Source organism: Sus scrofa, chromosome 1 (assembly GCF_054392235.1).
Source record: "Sus scrofa isolate SSC_HxYL_T2T_F1_AM1 chromosome 1, Sscrofa_HxYL_maternal_Yorkshire_Landrace_v2.0, whole genome shotgun sequence".
Taxonomy (NCBI): Eukaryota; Metazoa; Chordata; class Mammalia; order Artiodactyla; family Suidae; genus Sus; species Sus scrofa.
The window spans coordinates 99,494,751-99,508,269 of NC_139383.1; positions in this window are offsets into that span (position 1 = coordinate 99,494,751).

Sequence of the window (13,519 nt, forward strand, 5' to 3'; positions counted from 1 at the left end):
AAAGGGCCGAGGGGTGCCGCCTGGGTGGGGGCCTGACACCGAGATCTCTCCTTCAAAGGTTAATCCCCGAGAAAGGGCCCGGCAACACCTGGGTGGGGGCTGGGCACCGAGACCTCCGCTCCAGAGGTTAGTCCCCCGGCTAGGGGGGCGGGGCAGAGCGGAAACTGCTTGGGAGGTCTAGAAACCTTTTGACAGTGCAGAGACTGCCTGGGAGACTAGAAAACAAAGCTGTCAAAGAGGAAGGGAGCAATACTCTAGGGGCTGGGAAGCGGAAAGCCACATCAGAGGGAACCTGGGAGAAGAGCCTGGTCTGCGCCAGTGCTGGGGAGGGGAGAAAAGAAGGGGTGGGTTCCGATAGAATGCCCCCCATGCCACAACAAGCTTACAGGCCCACTAGCTAGCTGAAAGCTGTGCTTCCCAGTGCATCCCCTCCCCCACCCCCGCCACACCTTACGCTCTCAGGACCTGGGAATGCCTGCCATCCAGGAGGACTGGCCTCAACAATTGCCTGAAGCCTACCACCACAGGGGCTGTCCCTGCACAGGCCTGCTTGCCCTTTGGAGGGGCTACACTTGCGCAGAGCAGCACCAAACACCACCAGCCCCTGAGAAAAGGCCTGCAGCCCAGAAAAGCTAGAACAAGCCTAGCCAGTCTGTGAATAGATCGGCCTAATTCTCGAACGGTTTTTCTGAGTCGGGTTGCCCCAGGGAGGAGCCTCTTGGGTTTCCAACAGCCCTGCTACCCACCCAAGCACCCAGGGGGTGACATAGTGGGCCACCTGCATAGGACTGCCAGCTCCAAGCAGGACCCCCTGCAGCCCAGAAAAGCTGCAACAAGCCTGGCCAAGTCGGGAAAAGATCTCAGATGGTTTTTCTGAGTTGGGCTGCCCTGGGGAGGAGCCTCTTGGGTCTCCAACGGCCCTGCTACCCGCCCAAGCCCCCAGGGGGTGCCCCACTCCTGTGAAATAACTGCTCAGCACCACCAGCGCCCTGGAAGAGCCCCTGCAGCCCAGAAAAGCTGCAACAAGCTCGTCCAGACTGTGAAAAGATCCGCCTACATTCTCAGGCTGTCCTTCTGAGTTGGGCTGCCCTAGGGAAGAGCCTCTTAGGTTCTCAGTGACCCAGATAGCTGCTCCAGCCCCCAGGGGGTGCTGCACTCCTGAGGCACAGCTGCCCAACACCGCCAACCCCCTGCAAGAACCCCACAGCCTAAAAACACCAGAGCAAGCTCTGCATGACCAAGTGAAATCTGCTACCATCGTGGTGTGGACCTCCCAGTCCTGTCTGCCCTCAGGAAGTCCTCCTTTCCTTCAAAGAAACACTGTTAGCCCCATCAACACTCCAGAAAAGCCACACTGCCTCAAAAAAGATTGACCAACAACGCCAGCCCTCAGGAAAAAGTCCAAGGCAGTGACAAGGCAAACACTGCCCGATCATGGAGAGTACAACTCCCTCAGGAGAAAGAAAACAACAAGCAAGATAAAGAAGCTGAGAAACCAACAACAGGAGAACTCACATAAAACAGTCAACAACGAAACAGATCTCTGCAGTCTGACAGACCTGGAGTTCAAAAGAGAAAGAGTGAAAATACTGAAGGAATTAAGAGAAGATATGAACAGTAATGCAGGTACCCTCAGAAAGGAACTAGAAAATATAAGGAGGAGCCAAGAAAAACTAGAACATTCATTGGCAGAGATGCAAACTGAGCTAAGGGCAGTAAAAACCAGAATGAATAATGCAGAAGAACGAATCAGTGATATGGAAGATAGAATAATGGAAATCACTCAATCTGGTCAACAGACAGAAAACTGAATCAAAAAACTGGAAAGCAATATAAGAGACCTATGGGATAATATAAAGTGGGCCAATCTACGCATAATAGGAATTCCAGAAGGAGTAGAAAAAGATAAGGGTTGGAGAATAAATTTGAAGAAATTATCGCTGGAAACTTCCCAAATCTAAAGGATCCTGAGTTCAAGATACAAGAAGCCCAGAGGGCCCCAAACAAACTGAACCCAAACAGACCCACACCAAGACACATCATAATAAAAATGGCAAAAATTAGGGATAAAGAGAGGATCCTAAAGGCAGCAAGAGAAAAACAGAATGTTACCTACAAGGGAACCCCCATAAGAATATCAGCTGATTTCTCTACAGAAACACTACAGGCCAGGAGGGAATGGCAAGAGCTATTTAAAGTGCTCAAAGGAAAAAATATGCAACCTAGAATACTCTATCCAGCAAGAATATCATTTAAAATAGAAGGGGAAATAAAAATTTTTCCCAACAAACAAAAACTTAAAGAATACAGCAACACAAAACCCAGGTTAAAGGAAATATTGAAAGGGCTTCTCTAAACCAAAAAGAAAGGAAGGAAAGGGAGGAAAAATGAAAAGAAAAAAAAAAAGAAGAAGAAGAGGAAGAACTAGGACTGAGGAAAACACAATGAGAGAGCAGTCACTCAAATAAGCCAGCATACAGATTTAATCATGAACATGCTTCAAACAAAATAAAATTAAAAAGAAAACAATAAAAAAGAGTCATCAAAACCATAAAATGTGCGCAAGGGATGTTAGGAAGTATATAACCCTTTTTGTTTGTATGTATGTCTCTCTTCTTAATTTTAAGATAGTAATGAAGTGTTTGAACTTACAGGACCATCAGGATAAAACACACAATTATGGGAAGGGGTTAGCATACTTAAAAAACAGGGCAACCACAAGCCAAAAGCAAATATTGCATTTGCAGAAAATGAAAAAAAAAAATACTCTCAAGCAGATAATAACAGAAGACCATCCAACCAAAAAAAAAATAAAAAAAAATAAAAGGAAGGAAGAATGGAGAACCATAGAATCAACTGGAACACCAGGTTCAAATGGCAATAAATAATCATCTATCAATTAGCACCTTAAATATCAATGGCCTGAATGCCCCAATCAAAAGACACAGACTGGCTGAGTGGATAAAAAGGCAAAAACCTTCAATATGCTGCCTACAAGAAACTCACCTTAGGACAAAAGATACATATAGACTGAAAGTGAAAGGGTGGGGAAAATTATTTCACGCCAATAGACAAGATAGAAAAGCAGGAGTCGCAATGCTCATATCAGACAAAATAGACTTTAAAACAAAAGACATAAAGAAAGACAAAGAAGGACACTATTTAATGATTAAGGGATCCATCCAAGGAGAGGATGTGACTATCATCAACATATATGCCCCAAATACAGGAGCACCCAGATATATACAACAAATAGTAACAGACATAAGGGGAGATATTGATGAGAATACAATCATAGTAGTAGATCTTAATACCCCCTCACATCAATGGACAGATCCTCTAGACAGAAAACCAATAAAGCAACAGAGATCCTAAAGGAAACAATAGAAAAGTTACACTTAATTGATATCTTCAGGACACTACATCCAAAAAAAGCAGAATACACATGCTCCTCAAATGCTCATGGAACATTCTCAAGAATCGACCACATATTGGGACACAAAGCGAATCTCAATAAATTTAGGAGCGTAGAAATTATCTCAAGTATCTTCTCTGACCACAATGCCATGAAATTAGAAATCAACCATGGGAAAAGCAAAGAGAAAAAACCTACTCCATGGAGACTAAACAACATGCTACTAAAAAACCAATGGGTCAATGAGGAAATCAAGAAGGAAATTAAAAACTACCTTGAAACAAATGATAAGGAAGACACAACCTCTCAAAATCTATGGGATGCTGCGAAAGCAGTGCTCAGAGGGAAAATCATAGCAATACAGGCCTTTCTCAAAAAAGAAGAAAGATCCCAAATGGACAACTTAACCCTCCACCTAAATGAATTAGAAAAAGAAGAACAAAAAAGTCCTAAAGTCAGCAGAAGGAAGGAAATTATAAAGATCAAAGAAGAAATCAATAAAATAGAGACTCAAAAAACAATAGAGAAAATTAATAAAACCAAGAGCTGGTTCTGTGAAAAGGTGAACAAAATTGACAAACCCCTGGCCAGACTCACTAAAAAGAGGAGAGAAAGAACCCAAATAACCAAAATTAGAAATGAAAAAGGAGAAATCACATCGGATACAGCAGAAATACAAAAAACCGTAAGAGAATACTATGAACAACTATACGGCAACAAGTTTGACAATCTGGAAGAAATGGACAATTTTCTAGAATCTTACACCCTGCCAAAACTGAATCAAGTAGAAACAGACCAACTGAACAGACCCATCACTAGAAATGAAATTGAAGAGGTCATAAAATTACTCCTTACAAATAAAAGTGCAGGACCAGATGGCTTCACAGGTGAATTCTATCAAACATATAAAGAGGAATTGGTGCCCATCCTCCTTAAAACTCTTTCAAAAGGTTGAAGAAGAAGGAGTACTCCCAAAGACATTCTATGAGGCCACCATCACCCTCATTCCAAAACCAGACAGAGATACCACCAAAAAAGAAAACTATCGCCCAATATCATTGATGAATATAGATGCAAAAATTCTCAACAAAATCTTAGCCAACCGAATCCAACAACATACCAAAACAATTATACACCATGACCAGGTTGGGTTCATCCCAGGTTCACAAGGATGGTTCAACATACGCAAATCAATCAGCATCATACACCACATTAACAAAAGAAAAGTCAAAAATCATATGATCATCTCAATAGACACAGAAAAAGCATTTGACACAAGTCCAACATCCATTCATGATCAAGACCCTCGCCAAACTGGGTATAGAGGGAACATTCCTGAATACAATCAAAGCCATTTATGATAAACCCACAGCAAATATAATACTCAATGGAGAAAAACTGAAAGCCTTCTCACTCCAATCTGGAACAAGACTCTCAGAGTGGAACAATGCCCACTCTCACCACTGCTCTTCAACATCGTTTTGGAAGTCCTAGCCACAGCAATTAGACAAACAAAAGAAATAAAAGGCATCCATATAGGAAGAGAAGAGATCAAACTGTCACTGTATGCAGATGACATGATACTATACCTAGAAAACCCTAAGGACTCAACCCCAAAACTCCTTGAACTGATTCATAAATTCAGCAAAGTAGCAGGATATAAGATTAACATTCAGAAGTCAGTTGCGTTTCTGTATACCAGCAATGAAACATTAGAAAAGGAATACAAAAATACGATACCTTTTAAAATTGCACCTCACAAAATCAAATACCTTGGAATACACCTGACCAAGGAGGTAAAGGACCTATATGCCGAGAACTATAAAACTTTAATCAAAGAAATCAAAGAAGATGTAAAGAAATGGAAAGATATTCCATGTTCCTGGATTGGGAAAATCAATATTGTAAAAATGGCCATCCTACCCAAAGCAATCTACAGATTCAATGCAATCCCTAGCAAATTACCCAGGACATTTTTCACAGAACTAAAACAAACAATCCAAACATTTAAATGGCACAACAAAAGACCCAGAATTGCCAAAACATTCCTGAGAAACAAAAACCAAGCAGGAGGCATAACTCGCCCAGACTTCAAGAAATACTACAAAGCCACAGTCATCAAAACAGTGTGCTACTGGTACCAAAACAGACAGACAGACCAATGGAACAGAATAGAGAATCCGGAAATAAACCCCGACACCTATGGTCAATTAATCTTTGACAAGGGAGGCAAGAACATCAAATGGGAAAAAGAAAGTCTATTCAGCAAGCATTGCTGGGAAACCTGGACAGCTGCATGCAAAGCAATGAAACGAGAACACACCCTCACACCATGCACAAAAATAAACTCCAAATGGCTGGACGACGTAAATATACGACAGGACACCATCAAACTCCTAGAAGAAAACATAGGCAAAACACTCTCTGACATCAACATCATGAACATTTTCTCAGGTCAGTCTCCCAAAGCAATAGAATTTAGAGCAAAAATAGACCCATGGGACCTCATCAAACTGAAAAGCTTTTGCACAGCAAAGGAAACCCAAAAGAAAACACAAAGACAACTTACAGAATGGGAGAAAATAGTTTCAACTGATGCAACTGACAAGGGCTTAATCTCTAGACTCTATAAGCAACTTATACAACCCAACAGCAAAAAAACCAATCCATCAATGGAAAAATGGGCAAAAGACCTGAATAGACATTTCTCCAAGGAAGATATACAGATGGCCAACTAACACATGAAAAAATGCTCAACATCGCTGATTATAAGAGAAATGCAAATCAAAACTACCATGAGAGACCACCTCACACCAGTCAGAATGGCCATCATTAATAAATGCACAAATAACAAGTGCTGGAGGGGCTGTGGAGAAAAGGCAACCCTCCTGCACTGTTGGTGGGAATGTCAACTGGTACAGCCACTATGGAGAACAGTTTGGAGATACCTTAGAAATCTATCCATAGAACTTCCATATGACCCTGCAATCCCACTCTTGGGCATCTATCCGGACAAAGCTCTGCTTAAAAGAGACACATGCACTGCATGTTCATTGCAGCACTATTCTCAATAGCCAGGACATGGAAACAACCCAAATGTCCATCGACAGATGATTGGATTCGGAAGAGGTGGTATATATACACAATGGAATACTACTCAGCCATAAAAAAGAATGACATAATGCCATTTGCAGCAACATGGATAGAACTAGAGAATCTCATACTGAGTGAAATGAGCCAGAAAGACAAAGACAAATACCATATGATATCACTTATAACTGGAATCTAATATCCAGCACAATTGAACATCTCAGAAAAAAAAATCATGGACTTGGAGAAGAGACTTGTGGGTGCCTGATGGGAGGGGGAGAGAGTGGGAGGGATTGGCAGCTTGGGCTTATCAGACACAACCTAGAATAGATTTACAAGGAGATCCTGCTGAATAGCATTGAGAACTTTGTCTAGATACTCATGTTGCAACAGAAGAAATGGTGGGGGAAAAACTGTAATTGTAATGTATACATGTAAGGATAACCTGACCCCCTTGCTGTACAGTGGGAAAATTAAAAAAAAATTATTATAAAAAAAAGAAGAAATCAGTTATCCAACACACTGAAAAAAAAAATTCCAACAGCCCTTTTTTTTGAGGGAACAAACAAATTAATTTTCAATTGCATACAATATTTCCAGGGTTCCCAAATAACCAAAATGATCTTTAAAGGAAACAAGGTTTGAGAATGTACACTTCCCAAATTCAAAGCTTAGTACAAAGCTATGGTTCTCAAATTGATGTGATGTGGCATAAAGTTAGATATATGGACAAATGGAATAGAAATGTGAGACCAGATATAACTCTACAGTCTATTAATTTTTGACAAATTTAACAAGTTCATTTAAGAGGAAAGACTAGTGTTGTCAACATATAGTATTGGGACAATTTTATTTCTATATTCAAAATAATGAGGTTGGACCTCTACATTATACCATTTACAAAAATGAACCCAAAACAGATTAATGACCAAAATACAAGAGCTAAAATTATAAAATCCTTAAAAGAAAGCAGATGGGTAAATCTTTATCATCCTGGAATTTTTTCAATGAATTCAAAAGTAAGAACAAAAGCATGAGCAGCAAAAGACAAGATAGATAAATTGGGCTCTATCAAAATTAAAACTTCTGTCTGCCAAAAGACACTATCAAGAAAATGAAAAAAACCCACAATATTAGCGAAACTATTCAATATATATTTGATAGGTGATTCAGATTCAGATTTTAAAAAGAACTCATAAAATGCAATGACACAATGACAAATGACAATTAAAATTTTGATATAGGATTTGATTAGACATTTCTCCAAAGAAGATATACAAATTATCAATAAGAATATGAATATCTGCATTATTCAGATCAAACTCATAAGAGATACCACTTTATACTCAGATAGTTATGATAATCGTCTTCTGAAAAAGTGGAAAATGGCAAGTGTTGGACAAGATGCCTAGAATGTGGAACCCTTGTACTATGCTAGAGGGAATGTAAACAATTGAACAGAGTTTGATGGTTTCTCAAAAGGCTATATGTATTATGAAACTTCAGCACAGCTAATTATGCAATAGCCAAAATGTGGAAACAATCTTAGTGCCCATGAAACATATTATGTAAATACAATGGAACACTATCCACAAAAAGAAATGAAGCCCTATCACACTACAACATGGAAAAACCTTGGAAGTATTATGCTAATTGAAATGAACCATACACAATAGAAGAGATATTGTATAATTGTACTTAATGATATTCCTAAAACAGGCAACTTCATGGAGACAAAGTAGATTACAAGATGCCAGGGGCAAAGGGAAAAGGGGATGGGACTTATTGGAGAGTTTCTGTTTGGGATGTTGAAATGTTTCAGAAATATATAGTGGTGATAATTGTGCAACATTGTAAATGCAATTAATGCCACTGAGTTATGCACTTAGAGTTCTTAAAGTGCCATTTGAGGAATGTAGCCTATGGAGCTTGAAGAAAATGCTGTCTGAGAAGAGAAAATACCATCTTATAATGTTACTGGGAAATAAGATTAAAAAAAATCACAGAAAACATGGGAACATCTTCCCATACAAGGATGAGGTGTATAATAGGATTGTTTAGATGAAATGTTAATAGAAAAGTAAACAGCTAAGGACATTGGGAAAGAAAGGAGAACACTTGTGGTAACTTCTAAAAGAGTTTTTATTAGACTATAGGGGATGCGTGCTGGAATAGTCACCATCCTCTACAAACTATAAATTGAGGCAACATTAATGTTTTCCTTTCACCTGAAAATGAGAGTTCGCTTTTATTACTTCTTTTCTTTCTGAGATGTATTATGAACTTCCTTTCCAGGTCATTGGCATTTTCTCCTAACGGTCCCTATATTAAAATGGAAGGTGCTCTGTACTTAATTTCCATATACACATAGGAAAAAAATGACTTGATTGATAGAATTATTTTTAAATCTTTGGATATTTTTTTTTAACTTCAGTTTCACTTTGATCAAATTATCCCTATGGGAATTTCCAAACTCACAGAGATACTCCAATAAATGTCTGTTAAGTTAAATATCTCCCAGGTAAAGCTGTGGAAATCTTTCAGGAGGCACGTAATGTCTTTGTTTTCCTTTTCACCAGACAATGTAATAACTGGGCAGTTTGAAAAATAAAGGATAATTTCCAACATAAGTGCTGAAAATACCATTTTTTCTCTTAAGTATTAAGAGAAAACTAGGAAGACTTGAATTTGCTTTAGAAAGAGTTGGTCTTCTTACTTTAGAAAGCAGGTAAGTTATATTTCTAGGATTCTTCAGCACTATTTGTGTAATGTGATTTATTAATACATATTCAATGAATTTGTTGGTTAATTCTGAGTATGGTAGCATGAAACATTACATGTACTCTAGATTTAAGCAAATATCTGACACAGGTAGTTTTATTTAATCAACTCACAATTAATCACTGTCTTTAGGTAGATGAGAAATATATTTTTAGACTTCATTATAAAAATATAAACCAAATCATTTTTTGCACCTTGACTAATGTTTGTTAGGAAACTTTAGCGGTGATTCACATGCAACCAACATTTGAAAGTATTTTTTTCTATTGGTAACATAGAGCATATCTTGCATGACATATTTTTGTATAATTTATGTATGATCACAAAATTTCTATGCCAATTGCATAAAGTAATTAAAAACATGGTTATGATAAATATTTTTTTCATAACTGGGGAATGTTAAGGGGAAATAAATAAAACAGAAAGTTTGCAATTTACATCTGAGTAAAGGATATAGAAAATCTGAAACAAAAAAAAAAACTGAAGAAATACAGACTGTGTCAAATCACTCTGTTCCTACTTCCTATTACTGGCCATAATATTTACTTGTGTCATATATGCAGTTGGAGTTTCTCATTTCTTTGAATACCACTTATTCTAATACAATTCAGCCAAACTGAAACTGTTTGTTAAAATAGGGAAGTAATGAAAATGATCTGGAGAGTCAAGTTTAATTCTGTTCATATTGGAGGTTAGGGTTTTAGGGAATGTGACCCAAGTTCTAATATATAAGACTATTTTCAAGATCATAGTCTCCAGAGTAAGTCAATAACCAAGAGTGGGGAAAATACAGGGGTGCATTTAAATGACTGTCAAAATTTTTTTGCTAACAAAGAGGATACTAGTAAAAATCATAAGATCCATTCTAAGTGGATCTCTCTGTTTCTGTCATTCTGAAGTAAATTTGATTTATAAACTCTGTACGTTTACATCTCTTCAATAGAGCAAAACAATTATAATGATGATGACATATTAAAATGAACTTCTATTTAATTCTATCAGACACTGGAATTAAATTTTTGTCTTTTTTTTTTTTTTGTCTCTTTAGGGCCACACCCACAGCATATGGAATTTCCCAAACTAGAGGTCTAATCCAAGCTGTAGCCGCTGGTTACACCACAGCCACAGTTACTCAGGATCTGAGCTGCATCTATGACCTACACCACAGCTCATGGCAACACCAGATCCTTAACTCACTCAGCGAGGCCAGGGACCTAACACACAACCTCATGGTTCCTAGTCAGATTCGTTTCCACTGAGCCACAATGGGAACTCCCTGGAATTAAATTTATTCCTTAATTTGACAAGTACATACTGAATACTTAAAATCATCAAAGTACAGTGTGGAATTTAAAGAGGAAAGAGATAGAATTAATCATTTAATTTATGATTAGACAAAATGCCATTTAAATAATTAAATCATGGATATATTATCTAATTCATCAAATTCTTCGTAGTTCATGGTTTAATTATCCAGTCACTTTTCCCATTGAAGAACCAAGTGTCTACCTTACTAAATGAGAATTTAAGTAGACCTATGTGATTTCAATCTTTCGTTTGTCTAGCACAATTGCTGATACATACTAATTAATAACTAATTAATTTTCCCCAAAATCAGTAGGACATGAGTTTTATTTTCCTCTCTTGAGAGATTAAAAAAGTGAGATTATAAAACAGTAACAGATCATGGACTTGAAAGACAGATTGTGTTTACCAGGAGAGAACAGGAGGGACTGGGATGGACTGGGAGTTTGGGGTTAGCAGATGCAAACTATTGCATTTGGAGTGGGTAAGCAATGAGATCCTGCTCTATAGCACAGGGAAATATATCCAATCACTTGTGGTGGAACAGGATGGAGGATAATGTGAGTAAAAGAATGTGTGTATATACATGCATAATGGGATCACTTTGCTGTGCAGCAGAAATTGACAGAACACTGTAACTCAACTATAATAAAAAATAAAAACATTAAATTTTAAAAAATGAGATGGCTCAAAAAGTTCACATAATCTGTCCAAAACTCAGGCACCCACCATTCATTGCAGATCTTAAAGGCATACATTTTGTTAAGGTTTATTTTTTCCCATTATGTCCAGATCAGATAGAATATGAGGTACTGGCCCTACCTCTCAATAGGATAAAATTTCCTTAGAAATATAAGTCAAAGCATTTAATAACACCTGGCAACAATTAATAAAAAAAATCTGAAGCAAGGTAGGTTGTTCTAAGATCCAAAAGACTTAGAATACTGCAGTAGACATTGCATAGTGGTGTAGTTAGTGAAATCTACCTGGAAACAGCAGTTTAACAGCCTCTGATAAGGTTGAACAAGGACTGATTGGGAAGGGCAAGTCCAGCTCCACTGGCACAGGGAAGAATTCCAATTCTGAGAAAAAATACTTGTTTAAAATATAGATATTCTCTATACCTTTTCAAAGCCTAAAATGTAATTATTAGTTGAATGTGTTGATTTGTTTAACTACTTTATTTCCTATTATTCAATATGAAGGATATCATATGGCCTTTTGTGTCCAATGATGATAACACTTATACACTATAGATTTCTATTTTTTCTCTTCAAAATCCTACTTGATGCACACACATTTGAATGGTTATTCCACTGAAAGGAGAAAAAGATGGAGGGGAATGTTAACAGTTTTGAAAATAAATTGTTAATATATTGGTTCTGAAGTTTTGAGCAAATGCAATGAAATATTTTAAATACTGAGGTATGGCATTTTATAAGTCAAGATGCTATGGTGTGATTTAGTGAAATGGTTGTTTTTCAACAATTCTCAATACTTATTCCTTATCTTATGTATGATTCTTGAACTTCTAGTAGAAAAGTTTTTACTTGTCCTGAGATGTAATGGTTATTAACACAGTATTAGATAGGGATTGCATTGAATTTGTAGATTGCTTTGGGTAGGATGGCCATTTTCACAATATTGATTTTTCCAATCCAGGAACATGGAATATCTTTCCATTTTTTACATCTTCTTTGATTTCTTTGATTAAGGTTTTATAGTTCTCGGCATATAGGTCCTTTACCTCTTTGGTTAGGTGTATTCCGAGGTATTTGATTTTGTGAGGTACAATTTTAAAAGGTATCGTATTTTTGTATTCCTTTTCTAGTGTTTCATTGCTGGTATACAGAAATGCAACTGACTTCTGAATGTTAATCTTATATCCTGCCACTTTGCTGAATTTATTAATCAGTTCAAGGAGTTTTGGGGTTGAGTCCTTAGGGTTTTCTAGGTATAGAATCATGTCATCTGCATACAGTGACAGTTTGATCTCTTCTCTTCCTATATGGATGCCTTTGATTTCTTTTGTTTGTCTAATTGCTGTGGCTAAGACTTCCAAAACTATGTTGAAGAGCAGTGGTGAGAGTGGGCATCCCTGTCTTGTTCCAGATTTGAGTGAGAAGGCTTGCCATTTGCAGCAACATGGATGGAACTAGAGAATCTCATACTGAGTGAAATGAGCCAGAAAGACAAAGACAAATACCATATGACATCACTTATAACTGGAATCTAATATCCAGCACAAATGAACATCTCCTCAGAAAAGAAAATCAATCATGGACTTGGAGAAGAGACTTGTGGTTGCCTGATGGGAGGGGGAGGGAGTGGGAGGGATCGGGAGCTTGGGCTTATCAGTCACAACGTAGAATAGATTTACAAGGAGATCCCGCTGAATAGCATTGAGAACTATGTCTAGATACTCATGTTGCAACAGAAGAAATGGTGGGGGAAAAACTGTAATTGTAATGTATACATGTAAGGATAACCTGACCCCCTTGCTGTACAGTGGGAAAATAAAATTAAAAAAAAAATAAAATTTAAAAAAAAAAAAAAAAAAAAAAAAATTCTTTAAAATTGACATAGAAAAAAAAAAAAAAAAAAAAAAAAAAAAAAAAAAAAAAAAAAAACACAGTATTAGAGTTTGTCTTATATTACTTATACTAGTGACTAGGGGGAAGAAGAAATGAAAACAATAGGAATGAAAGGGAGAAAATCCAGCCTGAGGTACTAACTAAAACCAGTGATGTGGGAACTGAAAGAAACTTGCAGTTTCAGGCTGGCTCATTAGGAAGAGTCGAACAGTTTGTATGAATCAATTTGAAAGAAGCCAAATTATGCAAATGAGTAAGGTGTTACATGAGACACTACATTTCAACTTAACCTTACTATAATTATGCTCAAACGCTTACTGAATGTTAAAAACAA